General features: G+C 37.5%; 1 long non-coding RNA gene across 5 annotated transcripts in view; it reads left to right on the forward strand.

Moving 5' to 3' along the window:
• LOC125752639 (uncharacterized) overlaps positions 1–23,895 on the forward strand; it is a 118,526-nt gene that overhangs the window by 55,321 nt on the left and 39,310 nt on the right. For 2 of the 5 annotated variants that reach the window (XR_007402648.1, XR_007402647.1), the window contains exons 4-5: positions 651–1,368; positions 2,656–2,805. This is a non-coding gene — a long non-coding RNA (uncharacterized LOC125752639). Of the gene's footprint in view, positions 1–650; positions 1,369–2,655; positions 2,806–5,334; positions 5,493–6,797; positions 16,045–23,895 lie in introns of those variants that run through there. The other 3 variants (XR_007402644.1, XR_007402645.1, XR_007402646.1) reach the window with 3 other exon arrangements.

A 23,895-nucleotide genomic window follows, 5' to 3' on the forward strand; every position in this document is an offset into this window, starting at 1 on the left:
CAGTCCCTGCTGGGATCCTGCTTCTCCCTCTCCCTCTCTCTCTGTGTCTCTCATGAATAAATAAATAAATATTTTTTAAAAATAGGGTCATTATAAATAAAATTGCATAAGATGAAGTCATTCTGAAGGAGGGTGGGCCTTTAGCCCAGTATAACTGGTATCCTTATAAAAAGTAAAAAATTTGGACATGGACATGCATGCAGGGAAGGTGATGTGAAGACACAGTGAGAAGACAGCCACCTACAGCTAAGGAGAGATGCCTGGAATAGATCCCTCCCTCACAGCCCTCAGAAGGAACAGACCCTGCTGTCATTTTGATTTTGGACGTCTAGCTTCCAGCACTGTGAGATGATAAATTTCTGTCATTAAGTCACCCACTTTGTGACCCTTTGTTATGGCATCCTTAGTTCATTAACACAAGAATAATTGAAATCAACATTCTCATTCAAAAAGAAAAGAAAAGAGAGGCACCTCACTGTGATTGCTCATAGCAACACCTACGGAGATCTATCCAGGCACATATCACCAGTTTCTTTTTTTTTTTTTTGTTATAAAACATTTAATGTTAACCTACAATACAATGTAAACTTTTATGAAAAAAATTTTAAGTACACTAGATTTCTTCAGTAAATTATCATGTAACTATTCAGGCGCAGTACAAGTTGGGACACTGCATCCTTTGTGGATGGATTTCCTGTTGCTGCGTTCCTCACAAGTCCTAAAAAAAAACCAGTTGCAAAGTGGAGCTCCTTGTTCAAGCACCAGGTAATACTCCCGATTTTGCATTCTGGGGGTTATCACTCTTTCCCACAGTCATTTTCTGAAACTCTTTCCTTGGCCTTGGCACCATTAGCAATTTTCATAATGACTGCTCAGTTGAAGATTCTAGGTTCCTTATTTTATTATTTTTTAAGAGATATTCTCATTTTTTATCCAAACATCATAGTGGAGGCAAACAAGCACAAAAAAGTATTTGCTGCAGGAAATTCTGCAGAAGTGGAAGAAAAGACCAGAAATGCCCCCACTAACTGCAGAAATTCAACGGACTCCAACTGGGTGTCTTTGTTTGGTCATTTCCCATGTTATTCAGTTGAATCTACAACATCAGTTTTGGGACTGCAGAACACAACTTGAAACAAGTGTTTTTGTTAGGTTGATGGCTTGCTGTTTGATAAACAGCTGAAGTAACCCAGAGGTGATGTGGAAATGAGTGAATCCTTGCAGATCAGCTTCTCAGTATTTTCTCCCTTGCAGGTCCCATTGAGTTCCGAGGTCCTTGGGAGTAACAGATTGTACTGGCTTTAAGTGACAAAATGTTCATCCTTCATGGAGGAGGAAGGGAGATGACACCTATGCAGCAGCCCTACGGTAAGGAGACAGGAATGGAGTCTGAACAAAGCACGCTTGTTTCAACATAGACTAGTTTCTTAATTTGACTCTCCGGAGGTATGACTTTTTATTGGTCTTATCTTTGTTCTCAGAACTCTAAGCCCTTCTTCTGGGACATCCTCCCTTTTCCTAAGACATGGCCCATTTTTGCAGTTGACTAGCTTTGTCAGCTCACTTCCTGCAAGAATTTAGGAGTCCACTTTCTATATCACTTTTAATCCAAGTCTACAATGCTTCTACTAGTACAATTATAGTAAGTATTTTGTAGGTATTCTAGAAATCTTATTAGGGTTTATTCCACTAGAGAAAATCCACACCTACAAATCTCTGGCTTGGGCTGAGAGTATGGATTCTGTGAGACAAACAGCCTTATGTTTGCTATACACCTTTTGGTCTAGTAAAGAAGACTTAGCATATCCTCAAATTCCTTTGAAGTTTTAACAAACAGACTTACAGCCACACTCTCAATTTGTTCTTTATTCTGATGTTATTTCTTACTTTGAGAATCTGTTGCCATCTAGAGAAACTGGAAATCAGAAATGGTTTTATTTTCAAATCCAGCAGGGTCTGACTCCTTCATATTTCTTCAAAATTATGCTTAAAAGTAGACATATTACTTTATTTTAGCTAATCTTTTTCTATTGATAGCTTATCAAATGTAATTATAAGAAATTAGGCATTTTCAAACTTCTGCCTAGAAATCTCTTTACCCAAACTCTCTATTTCATTAGTCATATTTCCTATTTTCCATGTTACTACGGGTCACAGTGATGTCAAAATTTCTGCCACTATATAATACCGATATCTTTTTCTTAAGCATCCAATAATAATTTTCTCACTGTCTTTAAGGCTTACTAAAGTCACCATGGACATTCTAGTTTTTATCCACCATACAGTCCCAAAGAGAATGCAGTATGCTTCAGTTTTATGTTTTGACAGTACTCCAATTGCAAACATTAATTTAGGTATCAGATAGGGTTTGATCAGGGAAACAGAACTAAGAATGACATAAGGGATTTATTACAGGAATTAGACCTTATTCATTTATAGGAGCTGACACAAAAGTCAGCTCAGAAGGGAACACTGTTTACTCTGGTGGTGTGAATAAAATTCTTGTAAGTCAGGAAGACCAAAAGTCAGGAAGAAAACTAAAATTGAATTGGGAAGGACTGAAGAAAAATGGAATCTGTGGAGACAAACAAGAATCCTCAGGGATAAACTGCAAACCAAACTGTAACTCTCACCCTTTCTCTTTGATGACTTCAGTGACTTGCAATGGAACTAGTGTCCTTTGCCACAGAGCCATACGCACGCACACACCTGATTTAGGACTCCAAGAAGCTGAAAAACAAGATCTAGTGGAAGCTGGAGGAATTGGAAGAGCCACATGCCAGGCTGCTTCCTCATTACCACAAGGTAAGTAGCAGATGGAGGTTTCAACTGTGAGATGGCATGGCAGCTGGCGCACTCCACCCTTAGAGGGTAATGGCCGCTGTGTCACTTGCACCTTCCAGTAAAAACTGCTTAGATGGAAGGTGATTAGCTCTGTTCATATAACTGAAGGCAGTAGGAGGTTACACATTGATTGAAGTCTGATTTCTGTAATCATGATTCACAGAATACACTTTTTATTATGGGACTGAACTCTAAGAGGAAGTAGAATCTCTTAATGTAATGCTTTTCTTTCCATTAATAGGATAATGAGGGATTTTTTAATGCATTTTCATCTTCTGCTTTGGCTGCAGGAAGCTCAAATTTAAATTGTGATGTTGAGTTTTTGTAATTATCTTTGGTCAGTGTTTTCTGCTTTAATAACTGCTTCCCCTTCATTATTGCTTTTTAAAAATTTTGATCATTATTTTAATTATTTAGTACTTAACTTTGTAGGCCATCTGAAAAAACTTCTGGAAGTAGGTTGAGTGTAAATATAATATGTTCTTGTGGTAGTTGTATTGCTGCTGCCAAGGCTTTTTCTCTCGCTGGTTGATCCTTTACAGTTCTCTGTCTCTCTCTCTTATTCTTTCTCTCCCCTTTTCCTTTCTGTCTTGTATGCAAACTTTAGTTCTTATAATTGAGAAAGAGATCTTGGATTAAGTTCAAGTGTGGTTATATGATATGTCAAGGGCTTATTTCATTCAAGAGTTTTCATACAATGAAGAAGATAATAGTAGAGAGCCCCTGGAAGAAGCATGGCTCTTCCAGTGAGCACCATAAAACCAGAGGCTTCCATTTTGCCAACCAGTCTTTAGCTTTTCCTTATCTTATTCAAGTGTAAGTTAATCACATTATGCAAAACTAGGAAGAAAAGAATATGATGAATTTTAGATTCTCACTGAGGATTAATAGTCTGATACTTCCCATAAATCCAGTGCCATATCTTTTGAGTTCTTAATAACGCAGTACATGACAAGATAAATTGCTACCGACTTTAAGTAAATTACAGAGTTTTACCAATCTTAGAAACAGAGCTGAAACATGTGACATCTTCAAAGTATTCACAAAACAACATGAAAGAATTTCCAATTAAAGCTAAAGAAAATGGTAACCATGAACCTACACACAGTTCTTGCTTCACACTCTTTTTAAATCATTTCCTTGCCTAGAATATTTTTGTACAGGGGGGTTGTAGGATCCACTCAGACACTTATAAAAATACATGCTCCTCCTCTCATAATTTGGAGGCATTTCTGTTCACAGGCATGTAGCTTTATCTAGCCAAAAAGCAATGATGCAAAAAGGATTTGGAAGAAGCACACACAATTTTTTTTTTAATTTTTTTAAAGTAGTTCTCCATCCCTCTTGGTTATTGCTCTATTAGACACTAGGTTATCTCTCACAGTAATTTACATAGTCCACAGTGGATATTAGATAAACATCCATTAAATTAATTAATAACGTTGAATATAAATTCTCTTTAAATGGGGGAGAATTTGTGTGTGTTTCTGTGTGTCAATGTGTGTGTGTGTGTGTGTGTGTGTGTGTGTATGATAGTAAAAGAAGAGAAAATTTGGTATGGTTATCTGTTCCAAGTACTGCTACCAGCAAGAAGTACTGGAGGTCTTTGGCTACAAAATGCAAAATTCGTTCTATGTAAACAACAGCTGGAAAACTGAAATGATGGAAAAAAAGTCAGGCTCCAAGACACAATAACTGCACAAAATTACATACTTTCAATTCTTTCCTTTTTAACAAAGATAAAAAGACTGTAAAGTGTCTCTTTTTGCCTTTTGTTTTTTTCTCAGTTCTTATTTTGTAGCAGAGAACAATGACCTTTATGGTTCAACAACCTAAATAGTTAGATCATGGAGGCAGGTAATAAAGAACAATGAAGGTCTGAATATTCTGGTAAAGAGAAAGATCCACTATAAGAACAGACTGGAGGGGCATCTGGGTGGTATAGTCAGTTAAACAATCGACTCTTGGGTTTGGCTCAGGTCAAGATCTCAGGGTTGTGATTTCTGGGCCCTGGCCTCAGGGTCATGAGATTGAGCCCCACATGGGGCTCTGCACTCAGTGCAGAGTCTGCTTGAGTTTCTCTCTCCCTCTGCCTCTGCCCCTCACCTTGCTCATGTGTGTGCTCTCTCTCAAATAGATAATAAATAAATAAATAAATAAATAATAAATAAATAAATAAATCTTAAAAAAAAAAAAGAACCGACTAGAACACAATGCAATTGATTCTCATTCTCATTCTGTAGGCACCATGAGCACTGAATTAGTGGATATTGAACCCTTGCTCCTCGGGGAAATATACTGTTAGGTTCCTGAGATCTCTGGTCACAACATTTTCATCAATAGATCAACACATATCTTGTTATATGCATGCTCCTACTTAGACATCTTATTGAATATTTATTGTTAACTCACTAACATTAAACTTACAGCCAACAACACTATAACTCATGCCTGAACAAAGCTTATCTAGTACATGTTTCCTCCCTAAAGGTGATCACACTGGACGCACTTAGCCCGAGATCTGGGGGCCATCTGAAACAGCAAAATCACCAGCAAAAAAACACAAAAATGTGGACTAAATAGACCACAAAAAGACACTTGTTTACAGTATGGGAGCTGGAATAAAAAGGCAGTGTCTCTTTGTTCAACCTCAAGTGGGAATGTGTACGTCAAACTATGCACATTTTTTTGCTACTTCCACATGTCTGCAAACGACCATGAAAATACCAAAAATATTGGTTTGGGGATTACTGATAAATTTTCATGCTTAGGTGAATTCACAAATACAGAACCCATGGATAAAGAAGATTAACTGTATAGACATCAGTGGACAAACTGAGACCCCTTAAATAGAATCCAATTAGGTACACCACATTTATAATCATGCCTATTATGCATCAACATGGATTCAGGAGGAAGTAGAAACAAATGGTCCCATGAACATGTTTTCTAATAAATGTGCTTTCCCATTAAATGTATGATGGGTGAGAGGCTTACCCACTTGGCATAGCAATGAGAATTCTGAAAAAAGTGCCTATATAGCATTGAAGACATAATGGCATAAATGGAGAACATAAAAGGGTGGCATGAGAAGTGAAAACAGTAATGAAGCCTCTTGAAGAAAGTTATTCCCAATGTCATTTTAGTGATCTTTGAAGTGCCCCTGGGCTGGTGAGAAGCATTAGACACCATTTCTGAAAAAGAGATAACGATCATCTAACTGGAAAAAAACTGCAGGTTGTCTGGATCTTGCTTTTGGATGAGGCCAAAAAAAAAAAAAAAAAAACACCTCAAAAATGAAAACAGAAACAAAAAACAAAACCAAAGAAATGGAACTGTCCCTAGATTCACATCTTAACGAGTCCTAGTTAATTTCAGCAGCACTTCATTTGAAAGAGCTCATTAGAGCCAGGCCAAGCAGGCTGTAACCAGACGTTGCTGAAAATCCTAACAATGCAGTAGAAAACAGTGAGCACAGGACAACACGGAAAAGGTACAATTCAGGTATTTTTGTACCCATCTGATGCTAAAAGGATTTTGTTGTTTTAGGAATTATTGAAAGTGTTGCATAAGTGGAATATTGCAAAAATCAAGAATAAGACACATAAAGGAGTGCATGATATTCAACATATGGCAGTTTTTGCTATTTTCACGCTCATTTTGAATGGGGAAAACAGACGGCCTGTGAGGCCCCTTTGTCTAGGCAGGTTTCTGACCACAAGAGGCAGGCGCCGCAGTGGACTTCCCGACTGCAGCAGAGGCTGCTACTGGCCACGTACCTCTTCTCTTCTTCCTTTCCAAGAGCTTGAAATACCACCCTTCAGGCTTTGGTGCAGTAAAACCTGGCCACGTGACCGACTTCCAGCCAATCAGGCACAAGTGGAAGTCAGTGGGCGGGACTTCCGGGGACGCTCTCCTAGGGAGCTGACATATTCCCCCCCTCCCTTTTCCAGAGCTGGTGGCGCTCTGGATGTTTCGAAAATAGAGGACGAGAGTTACACCCGAAGAACTGAGGAGCACAAGGCTAAAAGGAGACTGACTTCCTTTTGAAAGTGTGACGCCTTTGTACCAACACCAGTCGGCTGACCTCGAGCAAAAAAAACCAAGTAAACCTTAAGTTGTTTAAGCCACTGAGTTAGGGTTTGTGTGACTAGCCCTGAACTGACTTCCTGTCCGACAGATGGAGGGATGCTCCGCCTGACTGCAGCTCAGCAGGATCTAGGAGGTCCCAGTGTGAGATGATCTCAAGACTTTGGACCTTGTTAGGGAATACGGTGATGAGTTCTAACGTGGAATGTGGGGCTGTACACTGCTCTGAGGGTGATTTTACCTGACCTTGTTGGGTGGCACTGAGTCTACAGAAGTTTAAGAAACCGTTTTCTCTTCTTTTTGAGTGTTGGATTCAACATACAACAATTCATGCCAAACACTATGGCACACACATTTCTTTCAGTTGGGTGAGTTTCCAGGTTTTATGGTCAGATATTTGATTCTGGATAATCATTTGTAAAATGTCCATTGTAAATAGATATTAAAGGGATTCAGGACATGGTCTCCTTATAAAAATCAGATCACTTAGATGCGTGAATTATGTCCCACTTTGAAGTTGGTCACCAATTCTTCCAGGTATTACTGTATATATCCCAATCAATTCTGCCTGGCTTCTGAAAGCCTGAGTTCAGACTTTCTGCTTCTTTGCCTTACTGTTGGATGATAACAGACCCCTCCCAATTACTGAAAGGAATGTTCCAGATTTCCTGTTTAACAAATGATGGTGAAGATGGGCAGAGGATGAGGCGTCAGTGATCCTACCTATGAAAATATGGTGTAAATACTTTGCTAAAAAAGGATAAAGATGAAAGGTCTGTAAGTGGCTGTGTATCCATCCATTGTTTAGTGCAGACGGCGCTGACTCACTGTCCTTATGTGGAGGGGAAATCCTGTATTTCCCTCTCTGGGGCTTTTGGTTTAATCTTACTTAAGAGAGGCAGGCGCTTTATTGTTCTACTGGAGCCTTGGTGTCACTATTCCAGACACACTTGTGCCAGATTTCAGGTGGCCTCTGTAAATCACATCATTGAAACTTGCGGCATAACTTTTTCACTTTTCTTGTTTTGACACTGGGTAGCATTGTGTTTGCACACAGATGTGCATCTTCCTACTCACTGGGACAATTCTACTAGGTCTTCATGGTAACATCCTTCCAAGTTCACCTGTCATTCTCAAGAAGAATTATTCTCAGCTTTTTTTTTTTTTTTTTTTTTTTTAAGAGAGAGAGCACAGGGAAAGGAACAGAGGGAGAGGGACAGGTAGACTCAAGGCTAAGCACATGGGGCTCGATCCCAGGACCCTGAGATTATGACCTGAGCTGAAATCAAGAGTTGGACTCTTAACTGACTGAGACATCCAGGTGCCCCTTCTCAGCACTTTTTTTCCTATCCTATTAGGAAAACTCCATACTATGAAAACTCCAGCTACTTATTTCATCATATTAGTACTATATAAATTGTCAATCATTTACAATATAATGTATTCAACACTGTTATCATCAATGTACAGAAAGGAATAAAAAAAATTAAGACATAGTGTCTGCATTAAGTGGATGAAAAGAGTCAATCAACTTGATAACAATATGGTCTAGAACTCACAAAATTCCTCAGTCATTAAACTGCAACTGGAAACTACACAAGACTTAATAAGAAACCAAATGGACTATAGTCAGGGAAGAAATCACCAAGAAGATAGGTGGACATGAGGGCTTATGGTTATGTGGTTCTAAATTAGGAGGCAAAAAAAAGGCAAGTCCAACAAGAATTAGGGTTTGGAAAAGTTGAGGATCAAAACTCACTACTATTGGTAGAGAACAGTAAATTAAAACCCTGTTTGAAAAAAAAAAAGGAAAAAAAAAGAAAAAAGGATTTGCAAAGAGAACTAGAAGCATTTTAGATTGTTTAGGTGAGGCTACATTGTGGAAAGTGAGCTTTATCTGTTAGAAAACCAAGAACCTTTAGAGATGCTCAGGGACAAAATGAAACAGTGTTTAAGGAGATATTTGACAAGTGTTCATTAACTATTAATATAATGCTTACAAAGCAAAAGAATAATAAAATTAAAATTTAATGTAGAGATGCTTAAAATTACTTAAAAGGATAAGCAGTTTACTTACATTAAAGGATCTATTTGTAGACAATGAAGATGCTATGTCCAAATTACAGAATGATGAAATTTGTGGGACAAAAAAGAAATTATTTCTTTCAATCTTCTAACATTTCTGATGAAGCATTTCCTCACAGCTATTCACTACAGTATGTTGCCTATCATTAACAAAACAAAACAAAGCAAAGCAGAACTCCCATTGGCATACACAGCCTGGTGCAGGACATACAATCTAATTAAAAAAATTTGTAATTTAAATTTAAGTTAGGTCTTTCCATTAGTTGCTCTAAATTAGTGAGTCATAGTAACCAAACTCTGGTTTTATGCTCTGAGTTGTAGTTGGTTGGCAAAGCTACATAGATAAGGAGGCCATTAAAAGGGCCATGGTGAAAACTAAACTTTCTGCCCATGCCCATCATGTAACTTGTTTTCCAATTCAACTGCTTCAAACAACAATTTGTACCTGATAGTTATTTTTGTCCAAAGTCCAATTGTTTGATAACTTTGAATTCATTCTACTGGTTACTGTTTTTCCTCCCTCTACCTTTCCCATCAAGTTGACTTTTGTGTTTAATTCTTCAAGTTCAATGATCTATCCTTTAACTCTTGTAAAATCCGATAGATTTAATCTTTCTTATTTTTTATCTTGGCTATTTCCTGTGGTGCTACTTTTGAGTAGCACCAGCTCTCTAGTGCTCATTGTTCATTTTGAGAGCAACCTAATATTACAAAAATCTTCTGGTGTTCATCTTTTTGGTATTGTGGATGTTACTCAGGGCCATCTGTCAGAACTTCTGGCCTGCAAAGGAATGGCCAGTAGGCCAATGCTGTTCTTTTCCTTAGGCACAGAGATCTATAACTAGCCTAGAGTTCATCCTGTTCTGCTGCTTGATTGGCCACCTGCCCTATCCTATAGAATTTACTTACTTGAAGAACTAAGAATATAATTTACTGTTCATCCCATACCCTCACCTTTCTCATCAAAGAATAGCAGAGAGTAGGTAATGACACTTTAGTTCAGCATCCTTTTCAATGATTGATTGTCTCTTGTTGGGACGTTGCCTCTGCCTGGTTGGACCTCTTCATTCAGTACTGTTGTATGGTCTCTCATCTCATATCATGAGTGGGCAATGCAGGGCAGAACCAGGAAAGCAGATATCTGGGCTTTGGTTTTAACCTTTGTGTGCTGCCAGCTGGGCTCAGGCTTCACCCTTTGGAAAGATAACCACCATCTGCTCCAATCATATAGACTTGCAGCCTGGTTTCTCTTGTGAGAATAAAGTTACTTTAGACCCCCCCCCCCAAAATACAACTACAATAATTTCCAACAATTTTAATCATTACTATATGAAATACTTTTATTCAAAGACTTTAAATGTAAAACACAGTCATCTGAGTAATAACCAGGTCAGATCTCTGTATATAACTTCTCTCAACCTGAAAAAGAAATGATGATTTCATTCTTAATTTAGAGAATGTTTTTGCTGTATGTAACCTTTTAGTTTCCAAATTTTCAATTTGCATGTTCCCTTTATCATTTGCATATAATTTATATATTACAGAGTTTTGCTCTCACATCAAAGTACATTTTGAAGTTAAAAGGTTTTATTGTCAGTAACTCTCTCTCACTGACAGATCTGAATTGCCAGTGATAAGGCCAGATGGGTCCCGGCTCAGGAAGAGCTTGGTTCAGATCTTGTCTATCTGGGAAAGATAGACAAGAACAACCTCATAATTATTGGGGGTGGCAGGGTGGGGGGGGGAAGCTTCTCCTAGTCCAAACTTCTGAATATATATTTTTTTATCTGCTTGAATTAGAGGAGCAGTTTCTCTGTTGTAATCCACCACAGGTTCTGATTCACTCACCCAACAGGGAGTGCCATCAAGTTTCAATGATCAGAGCTTTTATTGTGTTTCATTATGTAGGAAAATTGGTTGAGTCATTGGCCTTCTTCACCCTGTGGTTAGGAGGTTGGACTGACCTCACATGGCTCCAAGTCCCAGCCCTCTAATCACACAATTGATTTTTCCAGCATGGCCGGCCCTACTCTGAAGCTTGAAGCTATCTAACGTCTCCCCAAGAGCATTAACTCATGTGTCATCCCAGAGGTCTACTACAAATAACAAAGACACTCCTATAACTTGGGAAATTCCAAAGATTTAGAGTCTTCCTCTTAGGAACCAGGGACAAAGACCAGTCAAATTCTTTATTATACAACAGGATTCAATAAATTTACCTACATTTATTAATGTCATTATACCATTGAGTATCAGGCAGGGAGAGCCTCTCAAAATATAAATTTTTATGCTGTGCTTTTTAGAGGTGAGAAAAGAACGAAGATTGACGGTCTGTTCAGTTCAAGATAAAAGTTTTGAGACTCTTTTGGGAAACCAGATACTTTAAGCAAGTAAAGAAGAATGCTAGGCACTTCATATTTTCAATTTTCACATTTGTAAGCAAGAGAGTAAAAGGTCTAATATTGTAATAGCTTCATATGGTGACAGATGTTAACAACACTTACCATGGGGAGAATTTTGTCATGTTTATAAGTATTGAATCTCAATGTTGTACACCTGACATAAATGTAATATTGTATGTCAACTCTATTAATGTACACCTGACATTAATGTAATACTGTATGTCAATATATTAATATAATACTATATGTCAACTATACTTCAATGAAAAAAGAAGAAAATCAAATAATATAAAAGTTTTAAAAAAGACTTAAAAAAGGCTAACATATTTCTGTAAATTAAGTCAAAATAAAAATACGTATTTGAATTCTGTGGTAATTATGTATAACAACTGTTAAAAAATAACTTCTGTTTGAAAGCTTGATGAATTCATTTTTGGAAGAGAAAATAAAGATGGAAAGTAAGCCAGACCCTCCAAAATACAAGGTACAGATGTTTGGCATATGCTGTTTACAACCATTATCACTGGTGGCAACCAAGGAAAGTGAACTCTTGTCAAAATGCCCTAGATTTTGCTGTATCACTATAGCTTTGATTTACCTTGTATTTTTCCCAGAGAAGCAATAACAAACTTATAAAGATTACATTAGCATTTTTATACCTTTGTAACGGTGGGTTTGATGATGGCTTTGCATCCTATTAAACAAAACTAAGGGTATTTGAAAAGTGTTCTGCTACAATTTTAATATCTAAGGAGTCTCATGGTTCACTTATTTACCCAGATGGATCCTGACTCAGCAGACAAGTGACACAAGAAGCGAGACTTGCCTCACAGAAGAAGGTTGCAAAGTGGAGGCTTTTCAGAAGGAATCTGAACAGAGTACCTCTTCAGGCTTCTTTCCTTCACACAGTTAGACAATTCTATAACATTTTATATATCAGAAAACTGATGCCCAAAACTAGGCAATTTGTTCAAAGTTATATGGTAGATCTTGTTTAAATAAGAATGATGTAAAAACAACTTAAGCCTGAAACATTTCTCAGCAATCCATCCATGTTACATGAAAGTGTGTGATAGAAATTGTTGGAAACTATTTATTAGGAATCCAGAGCTTCTCTGAAAAGAACGAATTTTTTCAGACATTCTAAGTTGCCTATTTTATATCACATTTAAGTAAACACCTCACTTGTTAGGTGGCTTGCATCAGATTAACATGATTTATTTATATGATTATCTTAAAGTTTTAAAAGAAACTGGTCCTTCTGTGGTGTTGGAAACTCTTTGTTAATATAATGTGTCAGAATCATAAACCACCAAAGGGAACTGTTTGGTTACTATGGAACCCCAAGACAAATTATTTTCTTTTGTTGTTTCTTGGAGAAAAGACTAGAGAAAGACTAGACCTAAGGACAGGAGTAAAGCAGAACAAAAGTACCAGATCATTTCCACTTCTGGGTAAAGGGAAAGATGAGGTGAGGTCAAACCACAAGCAGTGTAATTGGTTGCCTTTGTGGTATAAATACGGAGTCTGTAAAAAGCCCCTTTTTGAGTAAGACCTGGGTTTGGCAGAATTTTAGCCTGACACTAAATTGTTTGTTTGTTTGTTTGTTTTTTATCCACAATAGTTCATGAGGTCTCTTTGTGATTCAGGTCCTTGTCTATAAGACCCAGGAGTTTTGTTTTGTTTTGTTTTTTAAAGATTTTATATATTTATTCATGAGAGAGAGAGAGAATAGAGAGGCAGAGACACAGACAGAGGGAGAAGCAGGCTTCATGCAGGGAGCCTGATGTGAGACTCGATCCCAGGACTCCACGATCATGCCCTGAGCCGAAGGCAGATGCTCAACCGGTTAGCCACCCAAGTGCTCCAAGACCTGGGACTTTATAATGGAGCATATAACATGGACAAATGATTCATAAGCAACTGTTATCTAAAAAAAAATGAATATCCAACAGACAAATAGATAAATGGTATATAACTGGTGATTTAGAAAAGGACAAATGTAAATAGCCATTAAATATTTTGAAAATGTGCTCAACTTTATTAGGTAACAAATTATCAAAATTATTTTTAATGATTGTCAAAATCATTAGTGATTTTTTATCTACCAAATTGGCAAGTATATAAAAGTAAGGAATGTTCAGATCTGTCTTACTTTACTGCAGTAATTGGAAAGCAAGATGATAAAGAGTCATCTTTAAAAGTTTTATATTTTGAAATAGAAAATCACAATCAAGAATTTATATTATATAAGCGACATACAAACATACTGTTGAAAATGAGCATTCATTGCAGTGAGATTTGAAAACAATATTACAAAAAAGAAAACGATGTTACTTTCTAATATAGAGAAATTCTTAAATTACAGGACTTCTTTGTGATGAAATTTTTATATACGGTAATTAACATCACATTCTCAATCATTAGCATTCCAGGATATATTCATGATATATTAAGTGCAAAAGACAAACTTCAAAAGAGAAATGTGATTCCTATTTTGCTATAAGAGACCATATGGGGATCCCTGGGTGGCACAGCGGTTTAGCGCCTGCCTTTGGCCCAGGGCGTGATCCTGGAGACCCGGGATCGAATCCCACGTCGGGCTCCCGGTGCATGGAGCCTGCTTCTCCCTCTGCCTGTGTCTCTGCCTCTCTCTCTCTCCCTGTGTGACTATCATAAATAAAAATATTAAAAAAAAAGAGACCATATGGATGGCAAAATACTGGAAGGATAAGCTAAAATGTTAACACCAAGTGTCTCTAGGACTGAAAATATGTCTTGATTTTTAGATGTGTATTAATTATTATGTTTTTTAAAAAAGGAAATGGAGATTACTTTTAGAGTCACAGAAACCAAAGAATGTTATTTTTCCAAAAGAAGCTGAAATGGAGTAGAATGATCTCTAAAAGCTTCTCATTAACAAAATTTCATGTTTCTTTCTTTGGACCAAAAGAGCATGTTTACACATTTGTCACCCACCCATCAATTGATGGGGGCTTGTTTTGCATGTTAGCTAGCCCTGCAGGGCATGCCTCTAAAACTAACTAGAAGTGAAGAAATACACATCTTGATTTGGGAGAAAATGGAGTCCAGAATATTAGGAATCATTGCAGCTTTATTGGAGGCACTGCAGCACAGAGTAAGCACTGGCTTGGAACTGGATCTGTAGTGACAGAAGTGGCTGTTTGTTTTGTTCTTTTGAAATTATGAGTGCAGAGCTTTGACAAATATTGTCCAGTGCAGCATTCCTCCAGTTTTTAAAACAACACCCACAGTAATAACTTGCTTTACAAAGCAAGTCAGCACACTCAAATGCACATGAGTGCTTGTGCAAACACAGGCACACACACACAAATGCAGCAAAAGTTTCAATCACACATACAAATTTACCACTCTTACTACATACTGATCTTGCTAGTCTGTTTCATTATAACAAAAGCTGGGTATAATGGCATAGAGCTTTGCATTGTCAAGGGATCTCAAAACATGAACACACACAAAAAACTAAACACTAAAGATAGAAGATCCATATTCTCCAAAGTGAAGCAAACTCATTACATGAGTGAAAAAAATGTATTGAACTTTTATTCATATTCATTTATTATTTTAATGTATATTTGTATGTCTTATTTATAATGTATATATTAATACTGCATACACATATAATTTATAATTAAACAAAACATATAAATTAGCATAGTCTGGAGATGTGTACTCAAATTGTTCTTTCTTTGATAGGGCTTTGTGTTCAAAAAGTTTGGAGAACAGCAAAAAGAGTTGAGAAAAGAGATTTCTGGGAGTATGTAGTTAGTAAAGTTCTCCAGAAAGAATATTAATTGATTTGAGCCTTGAAAGATGTATTTTATTTGGCCAGATATGTGTGTAAAATATGTAATGTAGAAATTTGGTGTTCAGAGGATCAAGTTGCGGGGCAATGGACAGAGGGACCTTGGAGAATATCAAAAAAGATGGGAATCAACTCTCAAGACAAACACACAGGAAAATAGGGGCAGAGGAGAGATCAGAAAGTTTCCCTTTCTTTTAAGGGCCCTAGGACTGGGGCATTATGGATTGTTTCTGGAGCTCTTCTGTTAGTGTGCCTTAGAAGTTGTGCTGCATGCCTCTATTTACTCATCCAGATTTATTCTCTACCTATCCCCACCTGCTTCATGACATGGGAAGGCCCAATTTGAATCTGTGATATATTTCATGGGAACTAGATTAACAGAGGTGCAAAACAGGTGGAGGTGAATTTCTAGAAGGCAGGATGTGGAATAACTGGTAGTCTGAGCACTTGAAGGATAGGCAGCACAGGAAGAGAGGTGCAGGTTAGTCTGAGATGCAAATAACAGATTTATCATTTCCAAAAGTAATCCTATGCAGAAGGGTCCTGAGGAGGCAAGTGCATTTATTACAAGGTATCACTCTCTGCCCCCTCCAGCCCAGGAAAAGGGCAAGGGCAATGAAGGGAAGGATGTACAGCGCACTTCTAAGGTTCTGACAGTGTTCAACTTCTTGGTCTGGTGGTTGATTCATAGGCATTCATTTTATTGTTTACTCTATAACTGTACACATATATTTTATACAATAACCTGCATGTTGATGTATTTCATAATTAAATAAATGGAAGAAGAATGAACAAAGGTATGCTGACCCAAATCACCCATGATTTCTGTCAACATCATAGTTGATATGCTTTACATACTATTTTTTTGTTATTTAATCTCCATGCTAGGCTTGTGAAGTAGAAATATTCCTCCTTTATTTCAGATATTGTCAGGAGTGTGGGAAAGTGGTATGTATTAGCTGGCAGTATTCTATGAAATGATTTAACTAGAAAAAAATTGTGAAAGATTGCCCAGATTGTGATGTCTCACTTTGCAAAACATCCTTACTTTCCATCTCAAATCAATTTGTGAGCCCAGAGTGTTTTTAATAAGTAATTATTATCTTTTTAAAATGGTCTTTAATCATTAACAGGAAATTTTATAGTTCAATGAATGCAAACTCAAAATCATTGCCAACTTGTGAAACAACCTTAAAATATTTACCATATTTTTATCACTCTGGCTTTCAAAAGCAAAGAAAATTTCCAATTTTCCTCAGTTATCAGAACAAAGTGGAGTGCTTACAAAAAGCTAAGCAGGATGAAGTTTGGCATTATATTTAGTTTCTAAACAGAAAGTTCCCAGTACATATGTGCATAAAGTCCCCTTGAGAGTGACCTAGCAACAGTGAATAGTTTCAAGGATAAAAACAGAAAAGTGTTTATTATACTCATTCCCTACCAAGAATATAAATGAGTAGAGACATTGTTATTAAACTTCTTTGAATTGGAGTTTTTTTCCAACAACTCACATTTACTACTGTTAGTTTCATTTTAAAGTCAATGTGAATTCAGATGGAGGAAGGAAATGCTTTATTCATATGAAATTTCTGCAGTGATTTATACACAAATGCTTCAGGCAAAAAGTGAGATGAAAGCATTTTATTCCCCATTTAGAATTCTTTTCCACAGTTCATAAGTAAAATTCCTTCTCACTGTGGTTATTGAGTTTAAACCCACTTAAAGTCCTGAAAAAAATCATGGAAGAGGTACTCTTTACTTGGGCTCAGTCCCATCCTACTATAGAAGTTGCTTAGACAGAAGGTTCAGGGAAGAGGATATAAGAAACTCACCAACATGACTAGAACACAATACTTAGTGGCTTCACTTGATTTCTGGGAAATCAAGTGGGAATAATTATGGATCACAGAGAGCCTTGAAAGCACAACTGAAAATTTAGCATTTTCCATTCATCAATAGTAAATCAATGATATATTCTTGAGCAATAGAATAGTCCAATATATGTAGTATTTTAAGAAATATAGTCTCATAGTGTACCAGTTAAATTGTGTGCACAGAGGACAAATTGAGAGTAACCCACAATTGGAACTATACAGTCTTATTTATTGGAGAAGGGAAGGACAGGGTGTTACCTTTCTGTAATTTAAAATTTCAAAGAAGGAAGACTTGGATAGAAGTATGGACATACAAGGCAATGGAAGAATAGGCCATAATTACAAACTATGGCCTTCAAGATTGGAAAGAGAGTGGACAGAGCAAGATTATAGAGAATGTGTCTCTTCCCTGCTCTAGATTTGGATGAGTTTGCTTTGGGCCTCTAGAGTTTGTGATGGCCATGGGACATCCACTGAGACGCATTTAGTGGTAGTAAGTGAAATGGTAGTCAACTATGTAAAATTATTGAGAGTGACTAATTCTCTACAAGAGAATTAGAATGAGAGAGAAGAATAGAGGGGACAAGAGAAAAATGTGCCATGAAAGTGGAGTGAAGAAATAGCAAGAGAAGTAGGAGAAAGGGAACAGGGCAATGCTATGGAGACAGAGAATTTTAGGAAGTAGCTGGATACCAAGGTCACACCTTTTACTGATGTTAGGGGCATGAGATTTCAGACTAAGTCACCTTGGATAGAGCACTTGTATTCAATGGAGTGTTTATGGTGAAAGTCCAGGGTGGAGTGGAAGAAAGCTTAAAGAAAGGTGTTGTGTGTAGATCACAGGAAGAATTGTACAGGAACAGGAAGTAGTAGAAGACATGGAGTAGATTTCAGCTACAGAATCAGCAGAATCAACTGGAAGGATTTATTGTAGGACTTGGGACTCTTGGGACATGGGAACACTTTTGAACCCGAGGTCAAGTGGCCACATATTTTGAAATACAGTACCATAAAGTACCACAATGAGCCTGGTCATGGCTCCAGTGCTGTAACCTGATTTCTGGTTTTCTGTTTGTGGCTTCCATGGACAAGTTTTAGAGATCAGCTCACAAAATAAGAGGGAGATAGAAGAAATGCTAAAATACCCTTTGTACTCAATTTCATCATAAAAGACAGCCTCACAACCCCCTTCTAACTGGTTAGAATCCGGCATCTTCAGAGCCTACTTACTTCCTGCTCAAACTGTGAGGATAGACTCAAAACAGATGTGTTATGACCTTATCAAAACCTACACACAGGCAGGAGGCCATGACATACTGTTTAAATACAGCCCACGTGTCGCTAATACAGGCCCCCATTTTCCATGATGTACACCAGGCCTGGGGCCCAGCCAGCTACAAGGGCCCCAGGCCAGAAGTTTCCAAAGAACATGTTCCCCTGAGAGGAAAGCCTGGGCCATGGAGTGGCTGCTCAGTCACACTGAGATGTTTTACCTTAAATCCGAAACCACCCAGGAGAAATGTGACATCCTATTTTGACCCTTTTGAATTTTCTCATAATGAAAAAAAGAAACGAAGATGGGTCTTTCAAAGGTCAACTTTCTCAAAAACTGGAAAAGACAAACAAAATAATGTTTTTTTGTTTGTTTTTGTTTGTTTGTTTTTTTTTTTTTTTTGACATGACTCAAGTAACAGACTCCTGCCACTTTCCCTTTTGGTTCAGTTCCACCATCCAATGTATCTCTCATTGGGACTTTTATTTTCATTTAAATTCATCTTTGCCATTTTTATTAATTTGTTTACGTTGCTTCTTTTGGACCAGCCTGAAGATGCCTTTCTTTTATTTCTGTCTCTTCTCTCTCTCACATGCACGTGTGCACACACGTTCACATGCACACACACCAGTCTCTCTCTCACACACACACATGCCCATACACTGCAATCTCTCACACACACACGTGCACACATACTACAATCTCGCTCAAACACACACACACATGCACATACATCACAGTCTCTGAGTTTAAAGGATTTCGACAATGTTTCATTTCTCATCTTCAAGTTTCAATTCAACAAACATGTATTGATGACCAACTATTTACTAATCACCACTTATCCTTGTTTTATATTGAAAGTGGCTATATTTATTTTGCAGAAAAAAGTAAAGTGTCCTTGTTGAAAAATATAAAGAAGAAAAATGTAAGAAAACCATTTAGGTCCCATTATTCAAATACAACCAAATTAACCACCCATTAGCTATTTCTCCAAGCATATTTATAATATATATATATATATATGTTTATAATTTTGTAAAATGCAATCATATGTATTTCCTATAATGAGCTTCTTTCACTCAGTATGCTGTGACTATCTTTCCTAGTCAGAATGATGATGCTGATCACTACATCATCATTTTAATAGTCACGTCATATTGCATGGTACACATTCACTGGAATTTTCTTAACTAACATCCCAGTATTGTTCATCTAAGTTCTTATGACATTTTTCCTATTCAAATTTACAGAAGCAACCTTTTGCATACAGCTTTTCCATTTTTTTTTCCCCTAAGTGTTGGGAAGTAGGTCAGCAACTCTTTTCCCTTGAAACTTCTTCCTACCCCAGATTGACTTAGGGGGGTTTCAGAGTGATTTTCAAGATGGAGATCTTTCATGGAAGTCACATTTTATGAGCTACTCCAAGCAGATGACACCACAAGATGGAAATGACATGCAGGCAGATTTTAGTTTAACAATCAAAAGCATGTCTAAAAGTAACTTGATTAAATAAATTAGTATAGATTTAAAAGTGCTATGAAAGTTGATAGCAAAATAATTATTCAAACAAATACCATTATTATACTGTAATTCTGGGAGGAGTTGCTTCATTAAGTGATACGTTTTTCAGTCTTTGCTATGTTTTCACTAGAGCTGGATGAATGACTTTCAAAAAAAACAAGACATGTCCTTATGTGAAAGTTTGAGCAAGCTGACTTCCTATATATCATTCTTCTATAAGTTTCTAAGCTTCCTAGTTGGAGCTAATATTATAGGGGTTTTTAACCTCACCATCACTTCCTTAAGTCTTTCCACCCTAAGGTATTTATGCTTTAATAAAGGATTTGGGAATATTTTAATTTTGCCAGATTCGTGGCAGGTAGGTAGAGAGAGATTTGGAGTCAGGGAAGACATTTGGAGTGCTTCTTTAAATCATAAATTTTCTTATTATGTTCTGAACTCATATTTCATGGGTCTCACATGGGACTAACTCTCCTCCTCCTACACACACACACACACTCACAAAACACACACACAGAGGTGCACACATCCAAAATTTCAGACCATGAAATTTTCTGGTCTGGGGAATATGGTCTGGAAGAAATAGCAATAGGAAGAGACACTCATGTTCCAATGTTTCATTATTTTCCCAGTTATGAATTATGAAAGGATATGCTAGATGTTGAGGCACATGCAAACAATGGTTATCAACACAACCGTCATGGTAGGAGAGCATAGACAACTCTCTCTTAAATTCCCCACAACAGCCTCAAGAGAAAGCTGTCTTTCCAAAATAAGCACCCATGCCCAGCACCTAGGAATCAGGACCAGCCAGCATGCACACATAGACTCTCTGCTACAATGTTCTTAGCCTTGTTTATACAAATAAATTAATGGAAAGTAGGACTACCCCATCAAACAAGAAAGGCCTCATTATTGCAGGATGATTTTTTAAAAAGATTTTATTTATTTATTCATGAGAGACACAGAGAGAGAGGCAGAGACACAGGCAGAGGGAGAAGCAGGCTCCATACAGGGAGCCCAATGTGGGACTCGATCCGGGGTCTCCAGGATCACACTTAAGGCTGCAGGCGGCGCTAAGCCGCTGCGCCCCTGGGGCCGCCCTGCAGGATGATTTGTACTTAGAAATTTAACATTTCCCAAAGTAGAAACTTTTCAAATAAACTCTTGACTTAAAAAAAAAAAGATTTATTTATTTATTCATGAGAGACATAGAGAGATAGAGAGAGAGAAGCAGAGACACAGGCAGAGGGAGAAGCAGGGTCTTCACAGGGAGCCTGATGGGGGACTCAATCCCAGATCCTGGGATTATGCCCTGAGCCAAAGGCAGATGCTCAACCGCTGAGCCACCCAGGCATCCTTTGACTTTTTTAATAAAAGTAATAATGTCTTCAAGGAGCAAAGTGTATAAATTTTCCCGGTGGCCAAATCTTCATGACTTCTGAGCCATTCTTTATTTTTTTTTTCATTTTTGTACTGTGGTCATAAGGTTTTTTTTTGTTTCATTAATTTTAATTCCAGTGTATTAACACACAGTATTATATATTAATTCAGGTGTATAATATAGTGATACATGTATTACTCAGCACTCATCAAGATAAATGTGTCCTTAGTGTCCTTCACCTGTCTCATCCATCTCCCCACCCACTGAAAAAATATGCTAAAATCAAAATGAAATCATGTATGTGCAAGTGCTTTGAAGTCCTAAGGGCTGTCTAATGTTTATCAATGACAGTGACAGTCTTTATCTCTGTCCTGTGAAGTCTTTGTGATGTGAAGTGTTCAGGAAAAGGAAGAATCTTCTAGAACAGAAAGAGTTTGCATTTGCCTGTAGCTCTGGTTTCCTTTTAAAATTATGCCATGCCCTGAAATGGTGTGTGATTCTCTTCTTTTCAAAATATTTGCAATGATTTTCCATAACGTAAGGCTTGTGCTTTTTAGCTGGAGTAGCTTACCTCCAGGGTTATTTGGCTGTAAGTACAGGGTACTTAAGCCTCTAAGATAAATCATTTGCCTACAGCTTAGATTTCCTGGAATTTTTGATAAAAGAAAATCAGATCCATTACAATCTAATGAAAATAGGTATTATGGAGTAGAATACAACATTGATAGCATTATTTCACTGTATTTTAAAAATCGTCTATATAAATTATCATAAAACTTCAAAACTTTTCCCTTTACAGTCAGATAAGGATGGGAGCATTCATATATCTCACAACCTTGGAGATACTTCTGCAAAAAATTTGGGAGAGGCATTAACTTAAGAGCAAAGAACAGACTCCCAGCCTGGTATTCAAAATCCTTCATAACGTGGTCTCAATATTCCTCTTTGATTTTTTTTCTGCTACCCTTCTATCTCAAATCGGAACACCAGCTGGCAAGTCCGCCCCTCGCTATCCTTCAGGAATACCAAGCTCTACAATACCTCACCAGCTTATCTTCCAGGATGTTCTTTATCTCTACTTCTCCCTCACTTCTGGTTTTCAAAGTTTGGCTCTTGTTAACTCTTCAGCAGCCCCTAGTCTCTTAGTGGTTATCCTCTCTTGTATCCCACAACTGTACCTATTTTTTTCATGTTCGTTGCCACTATTGACAAAATACATTGCTTTACCCCAAAACATACAACCTCTTGTTTTAATTGTATTTCTTGTCTTCCAAGCTTATACTGAATATTCCCAGAAGGAGTTTTAATATTCTATATAAATCTTGACACAGTGTGAAGCACATAGTGACATAGATTACAATACATGTACAGTATTTTAGAGATCATTGAATCTGAATTTCTCATTTTATGGGTAAGAATCTTAAAGAGGCCAGAGTTAGGAAAGTGACCACTAACTGAATGAATGAGAGAAACAAAATGAGGAAACCTGCAGGATAAGACACAAAAGTGATGTTCAGGAGTCTTCTTTTAGTTCTGTTAGGGGTTAGCTGTATATAATGCCCTCTAGTAATGAGAAAGAGAGAGAGTGTGTGTTGCTTAGTCTATGGCACACAGATTAGGTCAGAAATATGGAATTTCATCTAATAGAAAGGATAGTTCCATTTGTTTCATTCTGGCCTCTGGGGATCTTTCCTGCTGATCTGAGAGAGATCTGGTATTTCCTGATAGGAGGAGGCACTTCATTCTTGTGATTTCCCTCATCTATGCTTAGCTCTACTTTGGCCTTCATTTGTAGCGTGGCTTTATTTTTGGAGTTCTACTCATTCACATGCAAAACCATAAATCCCACACCAGTCCTCGGAAGCTTTTCTTTATAGTCACCACTACAATTGTTTGTTCAGGTGTACCAAGCCTCCTTTATTGAGTGTGATGTCACTTGAGAGGCTGGTGGATGGTGAAAGTTGAGAGACAGGCGGATGGGTGTTGGTGGTGAGAGGTGAGGCTTATGGCTACCAGTGAACAACCCGAGAGAGATGGTGATTACTAAGACTTCTTTATTCATTCTTCTTTCTCTCTAGAAGAATAATAGCATTGGTCTATATGACCTGTATTTATTAACTCATTGAAATCTCACAGAAATCCTGGGAGATAGGTACAGTATAATGAGAAACTAGGGCCCAAAAGGATTATAAATCACCCAAGTGAGTCGGCTTAATAGGTGTCAGCACCAGTATTTGTATTTGGAGTTCAGGTCCAGAGCTATGCTTCCATCTACAATGGTCCTCTCCTATCCAAAACCACTGTTTTCACGAGCAAGAGGCATGGTGGACCTACCTCATATGTAAAAATGAACACAGTGAGTTAGATAAAATAAGGAAACAAAGGAAATGTGAGTTTTTTGTATAACCTGGCCCCATGCTGACCCCTCCTGGACAAACCTGACTTGTTGGCACCCTACAGTGACTCTCTCACCACTTGTGCTCACCTCAGGGACTTCTAACACTCTGGAAATCTCAGGTCAGATACAATGCTGTAATGGAATCTCACAGAAGGCTGAGTCCTCTTAGTTGCATCCC

Source organism: Canis lupus, chromosome 16 (assembly GCF_003254725.2).
Source record: "Canis lupus dingo isolate Sandy chromosome 16, ASM325472v2, whole genome shotgun sequence".
Classification (NCBI taxonomy): Eukaryota; Metazoa; Chordata; class Mammalia; order Carnivora; family Canidae; genus Canis; species Canis lupus.